The following is a 25,968-nucleotide window of genomic DNA, read 5'->3' on the forward strand; positions in this document are numbered from 1 at the left end:
TTGGAGGCGATTCAGAAGGATAGGATTTGCATGTATTTGGAGAGTTAAGGAATGATTAGGGACACTCAACATGGTTACTTAACAGGGTGTCTCACAGACTTGATTGAGATTTTTAAGGTAGTCACCAAGAAGATCGATGAGGGCAGAGTGGCAGACATTGTTTATTTGGACTTTAGTAAAGCCTTTAAAAAGGTTGTGCAGGGAAGACGAAGTTGTAAAGTTCGATCCCATGGGATTCAGCAAGAGCTTGCCAACTGGATACAAAATTAGCTTAACAATAGGAGACAGTAATAGTGGAGGGTTGTTTTTCACACTGGAGGCCCGTGACCAGCAGTGTTCTCCAGGAATCGGTGCTGGATCGATTTTTGTTTGTCATGTGTGTAGATGGTTTGAATTAGAATATACAAGGCATGGTTTGTTTGTGGGTGACATCAAAAACTGTTAAGGTAGACAGTAACAAAAGGTTATCCACGAATACAGAGGGATCCTGATCAATTGGGTGAATGGGCTGAAATGTGGCAGATGGAATTTAATTTGAATAAATGTAAGATATTATATTTAATAAAACAAAATCTCCTTTAGCCTCATTAATTAATTACACTAATTAAAAGTAAGGCCTTGAGTAGTGATGTGGAACAAAGAGACCGAGGGGTTCAGGTCTTTGCAGTTTGTGTCACATGTAGACAGGGTGGTTAAGTGGGTGTTTAGCACGCTTACCTTCATTGCTCAGACCTTTAGGTATAGGAGTTGGGACCCTGTCATGAGGTTATACATGATGTTGGTGAGGCCTCTTCACTGTGTTCAGTTCTGGTCCCCGTTAGAGGAAGGATGTTATTAAATTGGAGAAGGTTCAGAAGATGTTTCCCAGGATGTTGCCATGAATGGAATGATTGTTTTAGAAGGAGAGGATGGATAGGCTGGGATGTCTGTCACTGGAGAGCAGGAGGTTGAGGGGTGGCCTTATTAGAGGTTTATAAAATCATGGAGTGTGAGCAGCAGCTAAGGTAAGACAGTTTGTTTTAAAATTACTTACCGGTAGCGGACAACGGTGTTTTTTTCTCTCTTTACAGAAAGAGCGGGAGCAGCAGGGGAAAGTGACGAAGACCGGAGGGGCAGTCGGGTAGGTTTTTTTTCCCTTCAAAAGCGCGCAGGAGAAGAACCCGAGGCACTACAGAGGTAGTGTCTCCCAGCCGCCCTCCTCCTCTAACCTAAATAATAAGACCCGTTGTGGTAAGTAGGTAAGTGCTGCATTTTGCTTGTTCTATTCTTTAGACCTAGTTTTTTTTTTACAAAAGGTTACTTTCAGAGGGATGGCAGTGAAGGCAGTGCAATGTTCCTCTTGCAACATGTTTGAGGTGAGGGATGCCATGGACATCCCTGCTGAAAACACTTGCCGGAAGTGCACCCATCTCCAGCTCCTCCAAGACCGTGTTAGAGAACTGGAGCTGGAGTTGGATGAACTTAGGATCATTCGGGAGGCAGAGGGGGTCATAGATCGGAGCTTTAGGGAAGTAGTAACTCCAAAGATGGCCGATAGATGGGTGACAGTGAGGGGGACTGGGAGGAAGCAGCCAGTGCAGGGACCCCTGCGGCCGTTCCCCTCAAGAACAAGTATACCGTTTTGGATACTTGTGGGGGGGACGACTTACCAGGGACAAGTAACGGGGCTCAGGTCTCTGGCACGGAGCCTGTCCCCGTTACTCAGAAGGGAAGGGTGGAGAAGAGCAGAGCAGTAGTAATCGGGGACTCGCTAGTTCGGGGCACAGATAGGAGGTTTTGTGGGAACGAGAGAGACTCACGTTTGGTATGTTGCCTCCCAGGTGCAAGGGTACGTGATGTCTCTGATCGTGTTTTCCGGGTCCTTAAGGGGGAGGGGGAGCAGCCCGAAGTCGTGGGCCACATTGGCACCAATGACATAGGTAGGAGGAGGGCTGAGGATGTTAGACAGGCTTTCAGGGAGCTAGGTTGGAAACTCAGAGTTAGAACGAACAGAGTTGTTGTCTCTGGTTTGTTACCCGTGCCACGTGATAGAGAGTCGAGGAATAGGGAGAGAGAACAGTTAAATGCGTGGCTACAGGGATGGTGCAGGAGGGAGGGATTCCGGTATTTGGATAACTGGGGTTCTTTCTGGGGAAGGTGGGACCTCTATAAACAGGATGGTCTACACCTGAACCTGAGGGGCACCAGTATCCTTGGTGGGAGGTTTGCCAGTGCTCTTGGGGGGGGCTTTAAACTAACTCTGGAGGGGCATGGCAACCCAGACTGTAGCTTTAGGGTGCAGGACCTGGAGTGTAGGGAGGTTAGGAACATGGCATCAATTTCAAAGGAGGGTGCCTGTAAACAGGAAAGTGGTTTGAAGTGTGTATACTTCAATGCAAGACGTACACGGAATAAGGTAGGTGAACTTGCAGCGTGGGTTGGTACCTGGTTCTTCGATGTTGTGGCTATTACGGAGACATGGGTAGAACAGGGACAGGATTGGCTGTTGCAGGTTCCAGGGTTTAAATGTTTTAGTAGGGTCAGAGGTGGGGGTAAAAGAGGGGGAGGTGTGGCATTGCTTGTCAAAGATAGTATTACAGCTGTGGAAAGGACGATGGATGAAGACTCGCCATCAGAGGTAGTTTGGGCTGAGGTTAGGAATAGGAAAGGTGAGCTCACCCTGTTAGGAGTTTTTTACAGGCCTCCTAATAGTCCTAGAAACGTAGAAGAAAGGATTGCGAGGATGATTCAAGAGAAGAGTGAAAGTAATAGGGTGGTTGTTATGGGGGACTTTCCTGATATTAATTGGGAAAGCTATAGCTCAAGTTCGTTAGATGGGTCAGTGTTTGTCCAATGTGTGCAGGAGGGTTTCCTGACACAATATGTAGATAAGCCAACAAGAGGTGAGGCCATACTGGATTTGGTTCTGGGTAATGAACCAGGCCAGGTGTTAGAATTAGAGGTAGGTGAGCACTTTGGGGACAGTGACCACAATTCGGTGACCTTTACTCTAGTGATGGAGAGGGATAAGTGTGCACTACAGGGCAAGAGTTATAGCTGGGGGCAGGGAAATTATGATGCTGTGAGGCATGACTTAGGATGTGTGGCCTGGAAAAGTAAGCTTCAAGGCAAGGGTGTAATTGATATGTGGAGCTTGTTCAAGGAGAAACTATTGAGTGTCCTTGGTAAGTATGTACCTGTCAGGCAGGGAGGAAAGGGTCGTGTGAGTGAGCCGTGGTTTAATAAGGAATTGGAATCCCTTGTTAAATGGAAGAGGGCGGCCTATGTAAAGATGAGGCGTGAAGGTTCAATTGGGACGATTGAGAGTTATAAGGTAGTCAGGAAGGACCTGAAGAGAGAGCTAAGAGCAGCAAGGAGGGGACATGAAAGGTCCTTAGTTGGTAGGATTAGGGAAAACCCTAAGGCTTTCTATAGGTATGTCAGGAATAAAAGAATGACTAGGGTAGGAATAGGTCCAGTCAAGAATAGTAGTGGGAAGTTGCGTGTGGAGGCTGAAGAGATTGGGGAGACACTGAATGAATACTTTTCGTCAGTATTCAGTCAGGAACAGGACATTGTTGTCAATGTGAGTACTGAGTCACAATTAAGTAGAATGGATGGCTTTGAGGTATGTAGAGAAGAGGTGTTGGAAATTCTGGAAAGGGTGAAAATAGATAAGTCCCCTGGGCCTGATGGCATTTATCCTAGGATTCTCTGGGAAGCAAGGGAGGAGATTGCAGAGCCATTGGCCTTGATTTTTATGTCCTCGTTGTCTGCAGGAGTAGTGCCAGAAGATTGGAGGCTAGCAAATGTGGTTCCCTTGTTCAAGAAGGGGAGTAGGGATAACCCTAGTAACTATAGGCCGGTGAGTCTCACTTCTGTTGTGGGCAAAATCTTAGAGAGAATTGTAAGGGATAGGATTTATGAACATCTGGATAGGAATAATGTGATCAAGGATAGTCAGCATGGTTTTGTGAAGGGCAGGTCGTGCCTCACAAACCTTATTGAATTCTTTGAGAAGGTGACTAAGGAGGTGGACGAGGGGAAAGCAGTAGATGTGGTGTATATGGATTTTAGTAAGGCGTTTGATAAGGTTCCCCATGGTAGACTACTGCAAACAATACGGAGGTATGGCATTGAGGGTGAGTTGGAGGTTTGGATTAGGAGTTGGCTGGCTGGAAGAAGACAGAGGGTAGTAGTTGATGGCAAAGGTTCATCTTGGAATGCCGTCGCTAGCGGTGTTCCGCAAGGATCTGTTTTGGGACCATTGCTGTTTGTCATTTTTATAAATGACCTGGAGGAGGGGTTAGAAGGTTGGGTGAGCAAGTTTGCGGATGATACGAAAGTCGGAGGAGTTGTAGACAGTGAGGAAGGATGTGGCAGGTTACAGCGGGATATAGATAAGCTGCAGAACTGGGCAGAAAGGTGGCAAATGGAGTTCAATGTAGCTAAGTGTGAGGTGATTCACTTTGGTAAGAGTAATAAAAAGATGGGGTACTGGGCTCACGGTCGGATACTTGGTAGTGCGGATGAGCAGAGGGATCTTGGTGTCCATGTACACAAATCTTTGAAAGTTGCTACCCAGGTAAATAGTGCGGTGAAGAAGGCATATGGCGTACTGGCTTTTATTCGTAGAGGAATTGAGTTCCGGAGTACTGAGGTCATGTTGCAGTTGTATAGGACTCTGGTGCGGCCACATCTGGAGTATTGTGTGCAGTCTTGGTCGCCATACTATAGGAAGGATGTGGAGGCACTGGAACGGGTGCAGAGGAGGTTCACCAGGATGTTGCCTGGTATGGTAGAAAGATCGTATGAGGAAAGGCTGAGGCACTTGGGGTTGTTTTCATTGGAGAAAAGAAGGTTTAGGGGTGACTTGATAGAGGTGTATAAGATGATTAGGGGTTTAGATAGGGTCGACAGTGAGAATCTTTTTCCTCGTATGGAGTCAGCTATTACAAGGGGACATAGCTTTAAATTAAGGGGGGGGTAGGTATAGGACAGATGTTAGGGGTAGGTTCATTACTCAGCGAGTCGTGAGTTCATGGAATGCCCTGCCAGTAGCAGTGGTGGACTCTCCTTCATTATGGGCATTTAAGCGGGCATTGGATAGGCATATGGAGGATAGTGGGCTAGTGCAGGTTAGGTGGGCTTGGATCGGCGCAACATCGAGGGCCGAAGGGCCTGTACTGCGCTGTATTCTTCTGTGTTCTATGTTCTATGTAGATAAGATCAATGGCTGCATGGGAGGGGGATTCAAGACACCGGTGCATACACTTTGAGAAGAGATGACAAAGATTTTAAAAAGACATGAGTTTTTCTATTTTTGCACTTATGGGTTGAACTTCCAGAGGAAGTGGTAGCTGTGAATAGAATTACAATACTTAAAAGATATTTGAATAAGTACATAAATAGGAGATATTTGGAGGGATATAGGCCAAGCAGAGGCAGGTGTGATTAGTTTAGGTGGAATTATAGTCGACATGGATTGGTTAGACCACAGGATCCATTTCCATGATACATAACTTTGAAACTCTTAACTCTCGGTGTCTTCGTGTTCACAACTCTCCCTATCACTGTCACCTCATGAAGCTTCACAACTCTTCCTTATCTCTGCTATCATAAGCATCTCTGTAACATCCTCCAATCACACAATCCTCCCTATCTCTGTAATCTCGATCCCCACAAATCTCTCTGCTAAGTGCCTTTCTGTAATTCCAGCCTTGAGGATAGCCCATTTTTAACTCAGATTCCTGCACCCTGAGCTCCAGAATTTCCTACTAAACCTCTCTGCTCATTTGCCTCCCCAAAACATTAACCAATCATCTATCATCTATTCTAATATCAAAAAGGTATGAGATGATCGCAGCGGGCCTGTGTGCTTGATGACCAATATGGAGAAGATGGGGGCATTGTGTTCAACAGTTTAATACCAGAGACTCTGACCCCATTTTATTCCGTGTTTCTCAGTGATTCCCTCTTTTTGAAGCAGACATGAGTGAGAAGCAGTGGAGAATGTAAATGATACACAGTCTGCATAGTGAGAGGATTCCACCACCACTGGCTGTTTACCCTCCAGCTCCACAATGTCCAATAACCTATCCATGCTATCGCGGATCCTGGCACCAGGGAGGTAACATACTATCCTGGATTCATGCCTGTGGCCACAGAAGTACCTGTCTGTACCCCTGACTATTGAATCCCCGTCACTCTCTTTCCTCCTGTTCTGTGCAGAATCCGAAGCGGGATACAGTATCTGTTTGATAACGGGATGATCACTGGGAACTCCTGCATTTCCTTCCTGAGCCTTTTACTTGATCTGATAGTCATCCATTCCCTTTCCTAACTCACTGAACGTGCTGTCCATAACATCCTCAGAATTGCAGATGAGCTACAGTGAGTCCATTCACAGCTTCAGATCTGAAAAGCAGTTTCCCAGTAACTGCAGATGGGCACACTTCCTGCACATATTGTCGCCAGGGACACTGGAAGCATCCCTTATTTCCCACATTGTACAAGAGGAGAATACCGTGGATCTGAGGTCTCCTGTAACAATGTCTCTCTAGATTCAGCTAGTTCTCCTATCGCGAGAACTTAAATGAGCTAGCAACCTTTCTTCACTTCAAGCATGTCCATTATAATCTAAAGCCCTGACCTTTACTGAAGCTAACATGTTATACTTTAAAATCTGTTACAAAATATTCAGCAGGTATCTCATAAAAATTGGCTATTCCCATTGGGGCCATGTGAATTTCTGAATGGCCTGAACTAAACCTGAGTTTCAGCTTCACCTTCTCCCTGTCTCATCTCATTGTTTTCACCCAACTCCAAAACACACTCACTGAGCCAAGCAGCATTCTCAGTACAGCCCTGTCATTTTCAGTTGTCAGAATCTGGAACATTCCACCTGAAAAGATGCTGGAATTTTAGTCCATAGGAATTTTAATGGGTAGCTTGCAGAGAACTGAAAATAAAGAGTTTACAGGTTAACATTACGAAGTGGGTGATTGGGGACTAAATCTGACAGTTCCTGCAAAGAGATGAGGTGCAATTTGGATAAATCTGTGCTCCCTTTCAGGGCAATATCTCCTTCCTCAGCTGCAGGGCCCAGAACAGAGCACACACCCAAAGGGTGATCCAGACACAAATTTGTCAATCTCTCTGATTTTTGCTTTACAAAAGTATTGAAGATTAGATTTAGATTACTTTACAGTGTGGAAACAGGCCCTTCGGCCCAACAAGTCCACACCGACCCGCCAAAGTGAAACCCACCCATACCCCTACATTTACCCCTTACCTAACACTACGGGCAATTTAACATGGCCAATTCACCTGACACTGCACATCTTTGGACTGTGGGAGGAAACCGGAGCACCCGGAGGAAACCCACGCAGACACGGGGAGAACGTGCAAACTCCACACAGTCAGTCGCCTGAGGCAGGAATTGAACCCAGGTCTCAGGCACGGTGAGGCAGCAGTGCTAACCACTGTGCCACCGTGCCGCCCACTAAATGATATTTTCTCATAGACAGAACAGACAAACCTTTCTGTTTTCACAGTTAAATGCCAATTATATTCAGGTCCTGATGTCTCTGCTGACTGTAAAAACCTGTTTTTGAGATCCCAGTCTCAATTAATATCCCATAAAATGAATTCACACAACAAAACTCACAGTCAGTGCAGGATGAATAGTAAAGACAAATATTTATCTTGCACCTAACCTACACGTCTCTGAAAACTAGGGGCAATTTAGCTCCCAGTGCAATGGCAAAGGAGATAGGGGTTAAAGAGTGAATAATAGGTGGGGACAGAGCCCAAAGGAACATTTGGAAAGAAAAAGGACTGGGATAGCGATCTGGCTGGGAGAGTGCATAGCTGTTAATGGAGGGAACAGGAACCGGTGTCTGGCAGCATCTCAGTGGATGTGATGGAAATGGTGGCTGATGTACGTTCTGCCGCAAATAAGACCCTGAGCTTCCAGTTGCCTGCCACTTCAACACACGAGCCTGTTCCCTGGCCAGCATCCCTGTCTCATACTTACTGCAATGTTCCAGTGAAGCTTGATACAAACTGGCAGAACACTCCAGAACATACCAAATGGATCCGTATTTCAATTACAGCAATTTCCCCTCCCATGTGGTCAACAATACCCTCCACCGTATCTCCTCTACTTCCCACACCTCCGTCCTTGAACCCAACTCCTTCAACTGCAACAAGGATAGAATCCCCCAAGTCCTCACATTCCACCCAGGTACAACACATCATCCTCCACCATTTCCACCACCTACAATCAGACCCCATCAGAGATATATTTCCCTCCCCAGCCCTTTCAGCATTCCTCAGAGACCATTCCCTCTGTGACTTCCTTGTTAGATCCACACTCCCCACCAACCCATCCTCCACTCCCAGGCACCTTCGCTCGCCATTGCAAGAGGTGGAAAACCTGTGCCCACACCTTCCCCTCACCTCCATCCAAGACACCAAAGGATCCTTCCACATTCAGCAGAGATAGTTCTTACATTCAAACATCTCACCTATTGAGTCCTTTGCTCTCGATGTGGTCTCCTCTACAGTGGGGAGACAGGACACCAACTTGCGGAATATTTCAGGGAACACTTCTGGGACACGTACCAACCAACCACACTGCCCTGTGGCCGACAACTTCAACAGCCCCTCCCACTCCGCCAAGGACATGCAGATTCTGGGCTGCCTCCATCGCCAAATCGACCCATCCGAAGCCTGGAGGAATAACACCTCATCGTCCGCCTTGGGACCCTTCAACCACACAGCATCAATGTTTCCTCATCTCCCCTCACCCCACCTTATCCTAGCTCCAACTCTCCAACTCGGCACTGGCCTCTTGAACTGACCCACCTGTCCATCTTCCTTCCCCATTATCCACTCCACCCTCTCACCATTACCTCTCATCTGCATCTACCTATTGCCTTCCTAGCTCCCTTCCCCCCCAACCTACACACCCCCTCCTATTTATTTCTCAGCACTCTTTCCCACACCACACATTCCTGATGAAGGGCATATACCTAAAATGTCGATTCTCCAGCTACTTGGATGCTGCCTGACCTGCTGTGTGTTTCCAGTGCCACATGTTAACGAAGCTGGAAGAAGAAAATCTCATCACCCACTCGGGGACCCTTCAGCCCTTTGGCCTCAATATCAAATTCAATAATTTTAGATCCTGAACTCTCCCACGTCCTAGCATCCTAGCCCCCTACCCCACACACCAGGCCTTGTTATTATATAGCCTGCTATTACACACTGATTAGCCACTAACAGTCCCCATAAACAGCTATTCACTCTCCCCCAGCCAGATCGATATACACTCCTTTGTCCAATTTCTCCTCTCTCTCTCTTTGGGCTCTATTCCCAATCATTTACTCTTTAACCTATACCTTCTGCATATAAACCAACATTTTTTCCTCAGTCACATCAGTTCTGAGGAAGGTTCATAGGATCAGAAATGTTAACTATGACTTGTCTTCAAAGATGCTGCCAGACCTGCTGAGCTTTTCCAGCACTTTCTGGTTGTTGTTTATCATTTCCATCATCCACAGTTTTTTCTGGTTTTTATTTAGCGGGAGCTTGTAATTCATGTCAAGCAGCCTACATCATGTGTTTATAAACCACCCCAGTAGCCACAAACTCCATTTTTCTCCCAGTCTATGCCACTCCCATCACACTCACTGAGTCCCCCCCTCACAGTGACACTGCGCCTGCACAGCTCATGGTCACGTGTTGGCCTGCTGGCCACACCCCTCATTCACTTCTATTGGCTGGAGGATCACGCCAACTCTCCTATTGGTCTGCAGCTGCTGTCAATCACCTGGGCCCCATTGTGTCATGTTGGTGGGATCCTCCCATAAGTGTTGGAGGCTGAAGGGTGACCTCATTGAGTTTTATAAAACCATGAGGGGCATGAATGGGATAAATAGACAGGTCCAGAACGGGAGGGCATAGGTTTAAGTTGACAGGGAAAATATTTAAAAGGGACCTAAGGGGCAACTTCTGTCAATCAGAGGATGCTGCATGCATGGAATTTTCGGTCAGGACAAGTGGTGGAGCCTGGTACAATTACACCATCTGAAACGCATCTGAATGGGTATATGAATAGGAAGGGTATAGAGGGATATATGCCAAGTGCTGGCAAATAGGACTTGATTAGGTTAAGACATCTGGTCAGCATGGACGAGTTTGACCGAAGGGTCTGTTTCTGTGCAGTACATCTCTATGGCTCGATGGCTCTGCGGTGGGATGAGCTTCATCATTCACAGTGATTGGGGCATTATCACAGAGTATAAGGGCTGGGGGCTATTCAGCCCATTTGAGCTGTACTTTCTCCCTCTGCAGATGCTGCAAATCTGTCCCAACTCCCCTCCCATCTGTCCATAACCCTCCAAATCTTTCCTTAAAAAGTTGAATTCCAAATTTGTTTTGACAGTAACTGTTGAATCTGCATTCAGCTGTTGTTCAAACTGTTCCAGATGCTCAGAACTGACTCAGTAAAATAATCTTCTCATTTTTACCTTGCATTATTTGCCAGTTACATGAATGCAGTTACTAAAAATTGTGACAAACCTTCTACTTTCCCTCTCTGTCAACTAAATATCCTGGAGACAAATCTGCTCCTGGTCGAAATCACGACAAGGGGAGGTTGAATAGGCTGGGGCTGTTTTCCCTGGAGTGTCGGAGGCTGAGGGGTGACCTCACAGAGGTACATAAAATCATGAGCGGCATGGATAGGATAAAGAAGATAAATAGACAAAGTCTCCTCCCTGGAGTGGGGGCTTCCAGAACTAGAGGGCATAGGTTTAGGGTGGGAGGGGAAAGATATAAAAGAGACCTGAGGGGCAACGTTTACACGCAGAGGGTGGTACGTGTATGGAATGAGTTTCCAGAGGAAGTGGTGGAGGCTAGTACAATTGCAACATTTAAAAGGCATCTAGATACGTATATGAATAGGAATGATTTGGAGGGATATGGGCCGGGTGCTGGAAGGTGGGATAGATTGGGCTGGAATATCTGGTTAGCATGGATGGGTTGGACCGAAGGGTCTGTTTCTGTGCTGTATATCTCTGTGATGAATGACCTTTCAGCCATTTTTTTTTAAAACCAAATAGCTAGTTCTCCCCGTATTCTATGATGTTGAACTTGCTAACCAGTCTGTTGTTATGTGGAACATTGTGTCTTCCTGAAGTCCATGTTAACGATGTCCATGCACAAAGCCATGCTGATTCTCCCCAATTATTTGCCTTTCCAATTACATGCAAATCCTGTCCCTTAGAATCCCTTCCAACAACTTGCCTGCCACTGACTTCAGGCTCACCGGTCTATAGTTCTCTGGCTTTTCCTTACCACCTTTCTCAAATAATGGCACACATCTTCCAGCACCTCACCTGTAGTTATTGATGACACAAATATCTCAGGGAGGGGCCCAACAATCACTTCCCTAGCTTCCCACAAATTTCTGGGATACATCTGATCAGGTCCCAGGGATTTATCCACCTTTATCCATTTTAAGACATTCAGGGTATCCTCCTCTGTAACATGGACACTTGCCAAGTTATCGCTATTTATTTGTGCAAATTCTCTAGCTTCCATATCGTTTTTCAGTAAAAACCAATGTGTAATATTCATATAGAATCTTTCCAACCTCCTGCGGTTCCATAGTCAGTCTTGTTGATCTTTGAGGGTCCCTATTCTCTGCCTGGTCACTCTTTGTCCTTAGTGTATTTCTAGAATCTCTTTGGATTCTCCTTAAACCTATTTCCCAAAGCCATCGCTTGTCCCCTTTTTGCCCTCCTGGTTTCCCTCAAGTATTCTCCCACTGTCTCTATACTCCTCCAGGGATCCACTCAAACCCAGCTGTCTGCACCTGTCATATCCCTCCTTCATTTTCTTGACCAGAGCCTCAATTTCTCTTGACAGGCAGCATTCTCTACGCCTCCCAGCCTTGCCCTTAACAGGAACATACTGTCTGTGTACTCTCATTGTCTCATTTTTACAGGCCTACGGAGGCAATGGCAGATGTGGACAGAGAATCAATCATTCTCAGTAAAGAGGAAGTGTTGGGAAAGGTAACAGCCTAAAGGTAAAAGGGGTGCCTGGCCGTGATGGAATGCATCCCAGGGGCGAAAAGAGATGGCCAGGAAAATAGCAAATGTGTTTATGATAATTCCCGAATATTTGCTGGACTCTGGGACGTATCTGACAGATTGGAAAGCTGCAAATGTGATGCCACTATTTTAAAAAAAAACACCCATTAGTTTAACTTCTGTAGTGGGGAAAATGCTTGAACCTCTCAAGGAAGTAATAGCGAGTTATCTGGGCAGAAACTATCCCCCATTGAGCAGACACAGCATGGATTCATGAAAGGCAGCTCATGTTTAACGCATTTACTTGAACTATTTGAGGACATCACAAATGCATTGGACAAGGGGGACCCGGTGGATGTGGTGTATCTGGATTTCCAGAAAGTAATCGACAAGTTGCCACATGAAAGGCTGCTGTATAAGATAAAGGCTGCACGGCTTTATGGGTAATGTATTAGCATGGATACAGGATCGGTTAACCAACAAAAAGTAAAGAATGGGGATAAACGGGTGTTTGGATTAGTGTTGGCACTACAACTGTTTACAATTTACACAAATGTTTTGGAGTTGAGGACCAAGTGTACGGTGTCGGAGTTCAGATTTGATACAAAGATGAGGTAGAGCAATGTGTGCAGAGGCCACCGTAAGTCTGCACAGGGATACAGATCGGTTGAGTGAGTGGGTAAGGATCTGGCAGATGGAGGACAATGTTGGGAAATGAGAGGTCATCCATTTTGGTCGGACTAACAGCAAACTGGATGATGAAATGGTGAAAACTTGCAGCATGCTGCTGTGCAGAGGGAGCTGGGTGTCCTTCTGCATGAATCACAGGAAGTTGGTTTGCAGGTGCAGCAGGTAATTAAGGCAGTGAACGGAATATTGTGCTTCCTTGCTAGAGGGATAGTTATGCTGCAGCTGTACAGGCCACACCTGGTACAGGTGTGTACAGGTTTGATCTCCTTACTTCAGCAAGGATGTACTGGCACTGGAGGGGGTGCAGAGGAGGGTCACTAGTTTGGGCCTGGAGTTGAGAGGGTTGGTCTATGTGGAGAGATTGAGAAAACTCATTGTAATTTAGAAGAATGGGAGATTGGATGGGGTAAAAAAACAAAATTATGAAGGGAGTAAGTAAGATAGAAGCAGGGAGTTTATTTTCACCAGGGGTGGGTGAAACTAGAGAACGTAGCGTCAAAATAAGGTGGAGCAGATTTAGGACTGAGTTCAGGAGTAACTTCTTCAGCTGAAGGGTTGTGAATCTGTGGAATTCCCTGCTGAGTGAAGCAGTTGAGCTATCAACTTTATTTGCCTTTAAGGCAAAAGGTAGATTTGTGAACAGGAAAGGAATTAAGGGTTATGGTGAGAGAGCAGGAATGTGGAGCTGAGGCCATGAAAAGATCAACCCTGATCTTATTGAATGGCAGAGCAGGTTTGAGGGGTCAGATGAAAGTTTTTGCCTTGTGCCATCAAAATTGACCTTTGAAAAGTTAAGTTTCTAAATTGGACAATCTGGTCTATTATTTTCTGTAACTATTTTAAAATTAATAGAATTATCAGAGAATCCCAGAATCCCAACAGTGTGGAATGAGACCATTCGGTCCATCACATCGATACTGACGCTCAGAGCCTCCTAACCTCCCCCTGTAACGTTGCATTTTCCAGGGCCACCCAACCTACACATCCCTGAACACTACGGGCAATTCAGCCTGGATAATCCAATCTACCCTGCACATCTTTGGACTGTGGGAGGAAACCAGAGAACCCGGATGCAATCCACGCAGACAACCGCAATAAGGTGATCATGCCTTTCTTAATTCCCAGTTCCACCCAAATAACTTCACTGGGCGTACTCCCATGAATATCCTCCCTAAGCACAAACATAATGCTATCCCTGATCAAAAACGCTACTCCCCCCCTCTCTTGACCCCGTTTCTATTCTTCCTATAGCATCTATACTCTGAAACATTAAGCTGCCAGTCCTATCCATCCCTGAGCCACGTTTCTGTAATACTCATAATATCCCAGTGCCATGTTCAAAACCATACCCTAAGCCCATCTGCCTTCCCTGTCAGGTCTCTTGCATTGAAATAAATGCAGTGTAACTGCTCAGTCTGACCTCATTCTCTGCTTTGCCCTTGTCTGCCTTGAATATTTGACCTCAGAACTGCACCAGCCTCAGACATACCTCTTTTCTCACTATCTATTTGCAATCACACCCACTCCCTCACTGGTTTAATGCCTCCTGAGTAGCATTAACAAATCTCCCTGCCCAGATATTACACACCTTCCAAATCAGGTACTATCCATCCTTCTTATCAGGTCAACTCTACTCCAGAGGAGATCACAATGATGCAAAAATGTGAATCATTTTCCCCTGCACCAGCTCCTTAGCCACTCATCCAGCACCTCCTCCTCTGTAATATGGACATTTTTCAAGACGTCACCATTTATTTCCCCACATTCTATATCGCCCATGTACTTCTTCACAGTAAACACTGATGCAAAGTATTGTTTCCCTATCTCGCCCATCGCCTGAAGCCCCACACAAAGACTGCCTTGCTGATCTCTATTTTCTCCTAGTTAGCCTTTTGTTCTTAATGTATTTATAAAAGCCCTTTGGATTATCCTTAACCCTATTCGCCAAAGCTATCTCACGTCCCCTTTTTGCCTCCTGATTTCCCTCTTAATTATACTCTTACTGCCTTTATACTTGAAGGACTTTTGGATTGGAATAAATGCAAAATACTACATTCTGACAAAACAAACGAGGGTAGGACTTACACTCAATAAAAGTAGGACCTTGAGTAGTGATATGGGAACGAAGAGACCGAGGGCTTCACTCTTGGAAGTTTGTGTCACATGTAGACAGGGTGGTTAAGAAGGTGCTTAGCACACTTACCTTCATTGTTCAGACCTTTGAGTACAGGAGTTGGGACGTTATGTTGAGGATGTACAGGACGTTGGGGAGGCTTCTTCTGGAATACTCTGTCCAGTTCTGGTTGTGCTGTTATAGGAAGGATATTATTAAATTGGAGCAGGTTCAGGAGAGATTTACCTGCATGTTGCCATGAATGGAGGGATTGTGTTCTAAGGAGAGGCTGGATAGGCTGGGAATTTTTTCCACTGGCGTGCATGAGGTTGAGGGGTGACCTTATTAGAGGTTTATAAAATCAGAAAGAGTGTAGATAAGGTGAATAGCCGGGGGAGAGGGGGATTCAAAACTCGGGTGCATTCATTTTGAGAAGAAATGAGAAAGGTTTGAGAAAAGACATAAGGGTTTTAAAAAATATATATACGTGTGGAATGAACTTCCAGAGGAAGTGGTAGCTGTGAATACAATTACAATATTTAAAATACATTCAGATAAGTACATAAATAGGAAATATTTGGATGGATGTGGACCAAGCGGAGGCACGTACACTTAGTTCAGTTTGCAATTATGGTTGGCATGGACTGGTTGGACCACAGGGCCTGTTTCCTTGCTGTATAACATTATGACTCTAATCCTCACTAACTCTAAATCCCTCCATCCTCAACTCTCCTGATCACTGTCACCTCATCCAGCCTCACAACTCTTCCTTATTTATATAATTCCTCACCAGCCACAGAACGCTCCCTATCTCATGTCCTCCAGTTTCTCAGATCTCTGCTACAAGTGCCTTTCTTTAGTTCCAGCATTGAGGATGCCCTCATTCACTCTGATTGGTTGGAAGACAAACTGGTACGACCTGGTCCTCTAGTACTGCCCTCTGCCCCCTATTGGCCTGCGCTGACATCAATCACACGAGACCCATTGTGAGGTGAGTGGTGGGATCCTCCCTCTCTCTGTCCTGGGATGAGCTTCATCATTCATAGTGAATGGGGCAGTATCACAGAGCACAGGGGCTGGGAGCTATTCAGCCCATTGGGACTGTACTCTCTCCCTCTGGAGATGCTGCACATCTGTCCCAATTCCCTTCCCATTTGCCCATAGCCCCCCCAAATCGTCCCCTAAAAAGTAAAATTCCAAATCTGTTTATGAATAACTGCCGAGTCTGTGTCCAGCTGCCAATCAGACAGTTCCAGATGCTCAGACTTTACTGAATAAAATATTGTTCACATGTTCACATATTATTTGCCAATTACCTGAAAATAGTTACTAAAATTGTGACATTGTTCACAATTCCCTTCTCTCTGCAAATTAAATATCCTAGACACAAATTTGCAGCTGGTCAAACTCACTGCTTAACCTTCTCAGCTCCGCATACAATTATCTGTGCTTCTGCTAGCTCTCTACAAAAGAGGAACACATCTTATTTTCATTTATTCGTGTCACAGAGATGTACAGCACAGAAACAGATCTTTGGTCCAATTTGTCCATGCCAACTAGGAATCCTAAACTAATGGAATCCTATTCCCAGCTATTGATCCGTATCCCTCGAAACACTTCCTATTCATGTACCCAATCAGATGCCTTTCAAATGTTGTAATTGTATCAGCCTCCACTACTTCATCTGGCAGCTCATCCAATACACACACCACACACAGCTTGAAAACTTTGCTCCTCAGATCCCTTTTAAATCTTTGCTCTCTTGACTTAAGCCCATGTGATCTTGTTTTGGAACCACCTAACCTGGGGGGGGAAAGACCCTGGCTGTTCACCTTATCCATACCCCTCCTGATTTTACAAATCTACATGAAGTCACCTCTCAATCTTTGACTCTCCAGGGAAATTACCCCCAGCCTCTCCCTGTAGCCCAAATCCTCCAACCCTGGCAAAGTCTTTGTCAATCTTGTCTGAACTCTTTCAAGATTCAGAACATCCTTCCCAGAACAGGGGATTTTGAACTTAAAACAGAATTCCTGAAATGGCTTCATCAATGTCCTGTCCAGCCACAATATGATGTCCCAGCTTCTGTATTCAATGCATCGACCAATAAATATAAGCATACCATACACCACCTTCACTAGTCTGCCTATCTGCGACTCTACTTTCTACGAACAATGAATCTGAACTCCATGGTCTCTTTGTTCAGCAACACTCCGAAGGACTTTACCATTAAGTGTATAAATCCTGCCCTGATTTGTCTTTCCAAAATGCAGCACCTCGCATTTGTCTAAATTGAACATTCTTTGCCATTCTTTGCTCCAATGGCCCATCTGATCAAGATCCTGTTGTATTCTGAACTAACCTTCTTCGCTGTCCACTACACCTCCAATTTTGGTGTCTTCTGTAAACCCACTGACTATATCTCATATTTACATCCAAGTCATTTATTAGAGGACCGAATATCCATTCCTGCAGCACACTGCTGCTCACACGCCTCCAGTCCGCAAAGCAACCCTCCATCACCACCCTCTGCCTCCTACCTTCAAGCCAGTTTTGTATCCAAATGGCTAGTTCTCCCAACATTCCATGTTATCTAACCTTGCTAACCAGTCTGCTTTGTGGAACATCGTTCAGTGTCCATATAGACAACGTCCACAGTCTGCCTTCATCAATCATCTTTGTCACATCTTCAAAAAAACTCAATCAAGTTAGAAAGAGAGAATTACTCACACAAAGTCATGTTGACTATCCTTAATCTTTCCTGGTCTTTCCAAATACATGTAAATCCTATCCCTCAGAATCCCTTCCAACAATTTGCCTACCACTAACTTCAGGCTGCCTGTTCTCTTGTTCCCTGGCCTTTCCTTACCACCTTTTTAAAATAACAACACCTGTCTTCCAGCACCTCACCTGTCACAAACGATGATATAAATACCTCAGGGAGGGGCACTGCTTTCCTAGCTTTCCACAAATTTCTGGGATACGCCTGATCAGGACCCAGAGATTTATCCACCTTGATGCCATTTAAGACATCCAGTACCACCTCCTCTGTAACATGGACACTTTTCAAGTTATCACTGTTGTTAACTATCAAGTTCTCCAAACTCTCCAGAAAAGAGTAGCATAGTATCTCTCCCACCTCCTGTTGTTCCACAGATGGCCTTCTTGATCTTTAAGAAGTTGTATTCTTTGTCTGTTTTTTCTTTTATCCTTGATATATTTGTAGAATCGCTTTGGATTCTACTTAAACCATTTCCTAGAGATATTTCATGTTCCCTTTTTGCTCATCTGATTTCCCTTGAGTATATCCCTGTAAAAACATGAACCTGTACTCCCAATTCCTCCGCCTCTGCCATATCTGCTTCCAGGAGAAGCAATTCCACTCCAGGACATCCCAGAAAGGATTCCTATTTCAAGGACTGCATTTCCCTCCCACGTGATCAACAATGCCCTCTAATGCATATCCTCCACTTCCTGTACCTCCACCTTCCCCTCACCCCTCCAACCACAATAAGAATATAATCCACCGGTCCTCACCTGCCACCCCACGAATCTCCAGATACAGCGCATTAACCTCTGCAATTTCCGCTACCTACAGTCAGACCCCACCACCAGGGATATATTTCCCTCCCCAGCCCTTCCACAGAGACCATGGGATATTTGGTGCTGATGTGCTGCCCCACTGATACCTCAGTCACTCACCCTGCCCAATGGTCTAGTGATACTATCGCTAGATGGATAATCCAGACACCCAGATAACGTTCTGGGGCCTAGGATTTGGATCCCGTCACAGCAGACAGTGGAATGTGAATTCAATAAAAATTTGGAAGTAAGAATCTATTAAAGACCATGAATCCATTGTTGATTGTTGCAAAAAAAAAAACCATGAGATTCACTAATATCCTTCATGGAAGGAATCTGCCATCCTTACCTGGTCTGGCCTGCATGTGACTCCAGACCCACAGCAACGTGGTTGAATCTTAACTGCCCTTGAGGCCCAGCCAGTGACACCCTCATCCTGTGAATGAATTAAAAAAGGTCAAGTCTTGTATACAATCATACTATTCTTACAGATAAGTGATCTGTTGGTAATTTGCTTCTCAATTCCCGGCTGACTATTTATTTCTCAGTTCCACCTGTACAACTTGCCTGGATGTACTTCCAGGAATATCCTCCTGAAGCCCAGCCATAATGTTATCCCTCATCAAAACCACCTCACCCCCCTGCTCTGTTGCCCCCTTTCTATCCTTGCTATAGCATCTATACCTTGGAACATTAGGAATCGTTAGGACCAGTAGCTTAAGTCATACCTCTGTAATTGCTGTAATATCCCAGTGCCATTTTCAAAACCATACCCTGAACTCCTCTGCCTGACCTATCGGGCCTCCTGCATTGAAATAAATGCAGTGTAACTGCTCAGTCCTACCTCATTCTGTGCCTTGCCCTTGCCTGCCTTGACTGTTTGACGCCTGAACTATACCAGCCTCAGACTTGGCTCTTTCCTCACTCTTTTGAGTTTACCTCCATTCCTTCACTGGTTTAATGCCTCCTGAATAGCACTAGCAACTCTTCCCTTTCAGTGCAGGTACAATCCATCCTTCTGATGGAGGTCAATTCTACCCCACAAGAGATTCGAATGATCCAACAATGTGAACTCTTCTATTCCTATGTCATTGATACCAATAAACAACAGCCTCCCCTCAAAATGGTTACTCTCCCCTTGAAGAATATTCTCTCCCTCTCTGAGACATTCTTATACAAAAATTACACATTCGAATAATAAACCTTACACTCATTACATCATTATAAAAAGATTACATAACACATGATGGTTTGGGGAGACCTTTTGAGAGAATGTGATGATTCAAAGGAGAATTTTTAAGCAGCAAAAGGGATTGATCTGGAATGCAATACTCACAATGCGAATATCCAGGTCCTGATGTACTGAGTAATTCAGAGTTTGGCAGAACATTTACTGAGATTACCATCTGAATGTCCACCTGTAATATCCTGTAATACAAGTTTATAAAATCTGTCACTCTCAGTTCAAGTTAGAAACCCACAACATCCCCTCCTCCTGGCGCAGGATTACTGTACATAGTTACAACAGGTCATCAAGAAGGGGAATGGAATGTTTTGTTTAGAGGGTTTTCAGTATGAGAGTTTGGAGTATATACCTGAGAGTAACATGAGGAAGTGGTGGTGAGACCACCATATCTGGAGTAAAGTGAGCAGTTTTGGTCCCTTTAGATACGGAAATGTGTCACTTTATTGGAGGCATTTCAGGAAAGATTCACGAGTAGAAAGTCCGGACTGCAGATGCTGGAGATCAGAGCTGAAAAATGTGTTGCAGGAAAAGCGCAGCAGGTCAGGCAGCATCCAAGCAGAAGGAGAATCAACGTTTTGGGCATAAGCTGAAGAAGGGCTTATGCCCGAAACATTGATTCTCCTGCTCCTTGGATGCTGCCTGACCTGCTGTGCTTTTCCAGCAACACATTTTTCAGCAGGGAAGATTCACTGGGATGATCCCTGGTTTGGATGGATTATCTTTTAAATAAAGGCTGAACAGGTTGGGACTCTACTCACTGGATTTTGGAGAAAGAGAGGTGATCTCATTGAGACAGATGGGATTCTTAAGGGGTTTGACAGGATAAATACTGAGTGGATGTTTCCGAGTGTTAATACTGAAAAGGGAGTCTGGAAACAGATTCTGGGTCAGTCGCGGAATCAAGGGTTCTGCTTCAGATTCGTCAAGTTTAAGGCGACACAGAGGCGGGTAAGGGGTTTCAGTCGCAATGGAGCTGGGGTGAGGTGGAGACAAACAATGTTTAAGAGATTGGAATTCCCTGGTGTTTGGGATTGTGCAGATGTCTGATCAGAAGGTCACCTTGGGGTCAAATATAACAGCAATATTGTGAAGAACATATTTCTGCCTCAGACAGTTACCAGGGAGAGGGAGAGGCTCAGCAGTAAGAGAAAGGAATTTGGAATAACAACTGAAGGCAATGGGTTTAACCGTGACAATGTTTCACTGGAGGAAACTGCAGCTAATCGAGTAGTGGGAATGTGATAAGCAGTTTGGTAACTGAGTAACAGTGGAGTAATGGAGAGGGATGATGGGGAGGGAGAGCTGGGCAGTGTCAGTGTACATGTGAAACCTAACATGGTGCTTTTTCACAATGTCAACTCCTGGCAGTATGTAGGTGAGATAGAGGAGAGAGCAAGGATAGATACTGGAGGGACACCAAATGCAAGGAATTCAGAAAGGAAAGAGAGAGTGGAAATGGAGCAGGATTTTCCAAAAACCGTGAGGTCAAAAGGAGGTTTTTCAAAGAAGGGGAGAGAAGGGCATAACCAGAAAAGACAGACCGACAGAACAAGATCTGTGAATCGGTGAGGAGGAGGAGGAGACAGAGTGTTGGAAAGTCTGTGATTTAGCGAGCGTTGGGTAAATTGTTAAGATGAGCTCTGATAAGGCTTAACAAGAGACTGGAGAAAGATGTAGGTTTCGGACAAAAACCAGGAACACCACGTGAGGCAGTTTGGCTCAGTGGGCTAGTGGGAGGGAGGGAAGCAGCAGATCGGATTATCTCAGTCTTAGTGACAGAGAAACTCCATGTGCCCCTCACTCGTTGTTGGAGGGGAGGATGGAGGAGACAGGATGATGGACAGTGTTTTACAAGAAACAAATCCAGGGTTAGTGATATTTAAAATGAGTGAACAAACCTGATGTATTTAGCTTTTATCCAGAATATTAAAACAAACGACTGAAGTCCTGGTTCGAATCCCGTCTTGGCAGATGGTAGAATCTGAATTCACGAGAAATAACTAGAATTAGGAATCTCCTGATCTCCATGGAATCATTGTCAATGGTGAAAAAAATCCTGCCAACCTGACAGCAGCCCATCCAGCTATTCATTGTACTAATCACTGCCAAGTCTCAACACAGGAATGAAACTGAATGGACCATGTGGCATCTAACAAGGCACCAGAAATTGCAATCACAGAATCAGCCCTCTCAATGCTGCAACGTCCTCCTCACTAACATCTAGTTTTTGGTGCCAAAACGTGGAGAGCTGTACCTCAGACTAGTCAAGAAGCAGCCTGACATAGTCATATTCACGGAATCATCCCTTACAGACAATGACCAGACACCACCATCACCATCCCGAGATATCGAGAGTGTGGTGCTGAAAAAGCACAACAGGTCAGGCAGCATCAGAGGAGCAGGAGAATCGACGTTTTGAGCCTCAGCCCTTCATCAGCCTGACCTGCTGCGCTTTTCCAGCACCAGACTCTTGACTCTGACCTCCGCATCTGCAGTCTTCAATTTCTCCTAAAATCTCTGGATATGTCCTGTCCCACCGGCAGGACAGACCAGACAGAGGTGGTGGAACAGTGGTGTACAGACAGGGAGGATTCGCCCTGGGAGTCTCATGGCTCCTGCTGATTACCACGTACTGTCCTCCCTTGGCTGATGAATCAGTTCTCCTTCGTGTTGAACAACATTTGGAGGAAGCACTGAGGCAATAAAATGGTGTCAAACGTACTCTGGGTACAGGATTTCAATGTCCACAATCGAGACTAGCTCTGCAACAGAATTACTGACTGAGCTGGCCAGGTCCTAAAGGACATAGCTGCTCAACTGAGTCTGCAGCGGGTGGTGAGGGAACCAACAAGAGGGAAAAAAACATACTTGATCTCATTGTTATGAATTGACCAGCTGCAGATACGCCTGGCCATACAGTATCGGTAAGAACGACCATCACATGTTCCTTTTGGAGACAATGCCTTGCCTTAAAGTTGAGAAAACCTCCACTGTGTTGAGTGGCACCATCACAGTTCTAAATGAGACAGACTTCAAAGAGATGTAGGATCTCAAACAGGGTATCTATGAGGCACTGTGGGACATCAACAGCAGCAGAACTGTACTCCAGCACAATCTGTAATCTCATGGGGTTGTAAATCCTGCTCTCACCCATCACAATGGACAGTAAAGGAGGGCATGCCATGAGCAGCACCAGGCAGACCGAAAAATGAAGTGCTAATCTGGTGAAGCTATCAAACAGAATTACCTGCATATCAAACAGCATCAGCAGCAAGCAACAGAGCTAAGTGATCCAACATCCAATGGAACAGATCGGAGCTCTGCAGTTCTGCCACACCCAGTTGTGAACGATGATGGACAATTAAACAACTCACTGATGGAAGCATCACAGATATCCCCACCTTTACTGATGGAGGGGCCTCACACATCCATTCACCAGATAAGATGACAGCATTTGCAGCAATCTGCATCCAGAAGTGCAAAGTGGGATGATCCATCTCAGCCTTCTCCAGTGGTTTCCAACATCACAGATGTGAGTTTTAAGCCAGTTCGATTCAGTTTGAATAACATCAAGAAATGGTTAAGTCGTGCAAAGGTTACAGGCCCTGCCAATATTCTGGCAATAATACTGATGGCTTGTGCTCCAGAACTTGCCACCAACCAAGCCACGTACCGCTCCAGCACTGGCATCTACCAAAAATGCGAAACATTGCCCAGGGATGTTCAACACAAAAACACAGGGCAATCCAACCCAGGCAATTTCCCTCTGTCAGTCCACACTCGATCAGCAGTAAAGTGATGGAAGTAGTCATCAACAGGGCTACCAAGCAGCAGCTGCTCAACAACAGCCAGCTGAGCGACACTCACTTTAGGCTCCACCAGGGCCACTCAGCTCCCGATTGTGTCACCGCCTGATTCACAACCTGACAACCAGCTGAATCCCAGAGGTGAGGTGAGGGTGATAGCTCAGTCCCACTCCAAGATCACTATTTCTAGCTGATTTCACCCTTGTCTCAGCTCATATACTTTCATCCACATTGTGTTATCTCTAGACTTCATTATCCAAACTCACTCCCTGGCCAGCTTCCCACATTCAACCTCCCTTTAATCTCAAGAACATCTAAATATCTGCTTGTTGATTCATCAAAAGTCTCCTATTCATAAGCAACAACATAGAGTCATAGAGATGTACAGCATGGAAACAGACCCTTCGGTCCAACCCGTCCATGCCAACCAGATATCCCAACCCAATCTAGTCTCACCTGCCAGCATGTGGCCAATATCCCTCAATTTAAATTTCTCACACTTGATTTAATTCCTGGCTGTGATAATCCCTAGCCTCCTGCACCACACACCCTTTGAGACCTCGACAACCCATTTTCTTTGAGACTCCCAACCATTTGTTAATTCATTACTTCATCTGTGTGGCTGTTTCTACAGTTACTGAAGCAGCATGGTCTGAAATTCGCAGCCAAAATCTCACAGGTCTGCTTTCCACCTTTAAGACATCCCTCAAAACCTGCTTTTAGTCACCTGACCTAATATCTCCATCTCTGGCCTTATGTCTAAAGTTCTCAATAGTATTTTTGTGAAATTATAAGCATGATAATAAAAATACAAACTGTTGTTGATTTGACATTATTTTCAAATCATCACTGTTGCTGTAATGAATACTCTGTAATGTCTCTTACCCAACCACATTGTCGGAGCACCTTCACCACACAAACTGCAGCTGTACAAGAAAGTCAAACATCACCCTCTCCACAGGCAACAGGGTTTTGGCATTAATCACTGGTATCTGTGGAAGGAGAAACACAGTTGATGTTTCATGGAGTGCAAAATGGATTTACAGGGAATGAAAATGGTGCAGAATTTGATAATCAGAAATGGAAGGAAAATACATTTGCTTATTGGAGAAAAGAATTATTGACTGTCAAAAATATTCAAGAAAAAAGTAATCTGATAATAGAGCAGTACATAGTCAGGGGCTGGGCCACAGTGAAAAACTCATTTGCAAAGGTCTATAAAAGTAATAATACAGTAGTAAACAGACCAAAACTACACCCATGGTTCGAGACTGAGGAAGCTAGATATTGACAAAGTGGTGATGAGGGAGCCCAGAGGAGAATCAGAGCAGTATGGGCTGCTATGATCACAATGACTCTATACTAGAGAAAGGCTGCACATGCGCCTGGCTGCACCTTGCCCCCTACAAAGATGGCGGCTCCGCACGTGTCCAGTGAATCGTTGTCCCGAATAAAGATGGCGGCGCTCACTCAGGCCCGCAGCCGCGCTGAGGCAATTCCCCATTTACTGCAAACACGGGACTGGGACGTTCAAATTTGTATTTTCCGATGCGCACAATTTGTTTGTAAAACCTCTCCGCTCATATCAACACAGTTTTTCTCCGCTTCCCTGTTTATTTCTTTCCTTACCGTATCCTTTCTCTCCACAACTTCCCGAGCATTCATTACAGCGACTCTGCGCCGCGCGCGAGGGGGATCACATGGTTTAGTTTAGCTCCGCCCTTCATTCACGTTGATTGGTTGGAGGACGAACATCCCGCTCGGTCCTCCAGCTCCGCCCACCGTCCTTTCATTGGTCCGGTGCTGACATCAATCACCCGGGTCCCTTTGTTGGCTAGAGCATGCGCAGTGTGTCCTGCTTTAGCTGATATGTTGGGTCATGTGATGGGAGAGTTTGCTGAGGGGAAGGATTCCCTTTGTGTGAGCTCTGCAGTAGATTTCCTTTATTCATGGAGGGAATTGCCTTCCTACTCATGACTGTATAGCTGTGATTGATGAATCAATGCCATCTGAATCAGTACATAAACACCACTTTTTCACATCTGAGATCTTTAGCACATTGTATCACGCTCTTCTTTGGAAACAAAAAAAACATGAAACGGAGACTCAAGGAATCGGAGCAGGAGTAGGACATTCATCCCCTTCAGCTTGTTCCCCCATTCTATCAGATCATGGCTGGGCCAACCCAGACCTCAACACCTCTTTTGTGCTTGATCCGCATAGCCCTCAACTGCTCAATATTTCAAAAATCTATCTGCCCTCTTTTAAAATAATTTGTGATTGAATCATAGATTCCCTACTGTGTGGAAACAAACAGGCCCTTCAGCCCACCAAGCCAGAATAACCCACCGAAGAGTAACCCAACCATTCCCCTCCCACATTTAACTTTCACAATTGTTTGGGCGAGAAAATTCTACCCATTCACTGAGAGAAAAAATTCTTTAC

At 45.2% G+C, this 25,968-nt stretch overlaps 1 long non-coding RNA gene across 9 annotated transcripts in view; it reads right to left on the reverse strand.

The window, feature by feature from the left end:
* The window catches only part of LOC148135148 (uncharacterized), a 48,234-nt gene extending 23,011 nt beyond the window's left edge, over positions 1 to 25,223 (reverse strand). For 5 of the 9 annotated variants that reach the window (XR_015755471.1, XR_015755463.1, XR_015755465.1 and 2 more), the window contains exons 1-5: positions 25,153 to 25,223; positions 24,409 to 24,515; positions 21,616 to 21,698; positions 19,808 to 19,899; positions 18,821 to 18,907 (exon numbers count right to left, since the gene is read on the reverse strand). This is a non-coding gene — a long non-coding RNA (uncharacterized LOC148135148). Of the gene's footprint in view, positions 1 to 14,979; positions 15,085 to 18,820; positions 18,908 to 19,807; positions 19,900 to 21,615; positions 21,699 to 24,408; positions 24,516 to 25,152 lie in introns of all 9 variants that reach the window. The other 4 variants (XR_015755464.1, XR_015755468.1, XR_015755467.1 and 1 more) reach the window with 1 other exon arrangement.
* Between the last annotated feature and the right edge of the window lie 745 nt (positions 25,224 to 25,968).

Source organism: Chiloscyllium plagiosum, unplaced genomic scaffold, assembly GCF_037043375.1.
Source record: "Chiloscyllium plagiosum isolate Xiang-an unplaced genomic scaffold, Cpla_swu_hap1 HiC_scaffold_51, whole genome shotgun sequence".
In the NCBI taxonomy this organism is placed as follows: Eukaryota; Metazoa; Chordata; class Chondrichthyes; order Orectolobiformes; family Hemiscylliidae; genus Chiloscyllium; species Chiloscyllium plagiosum.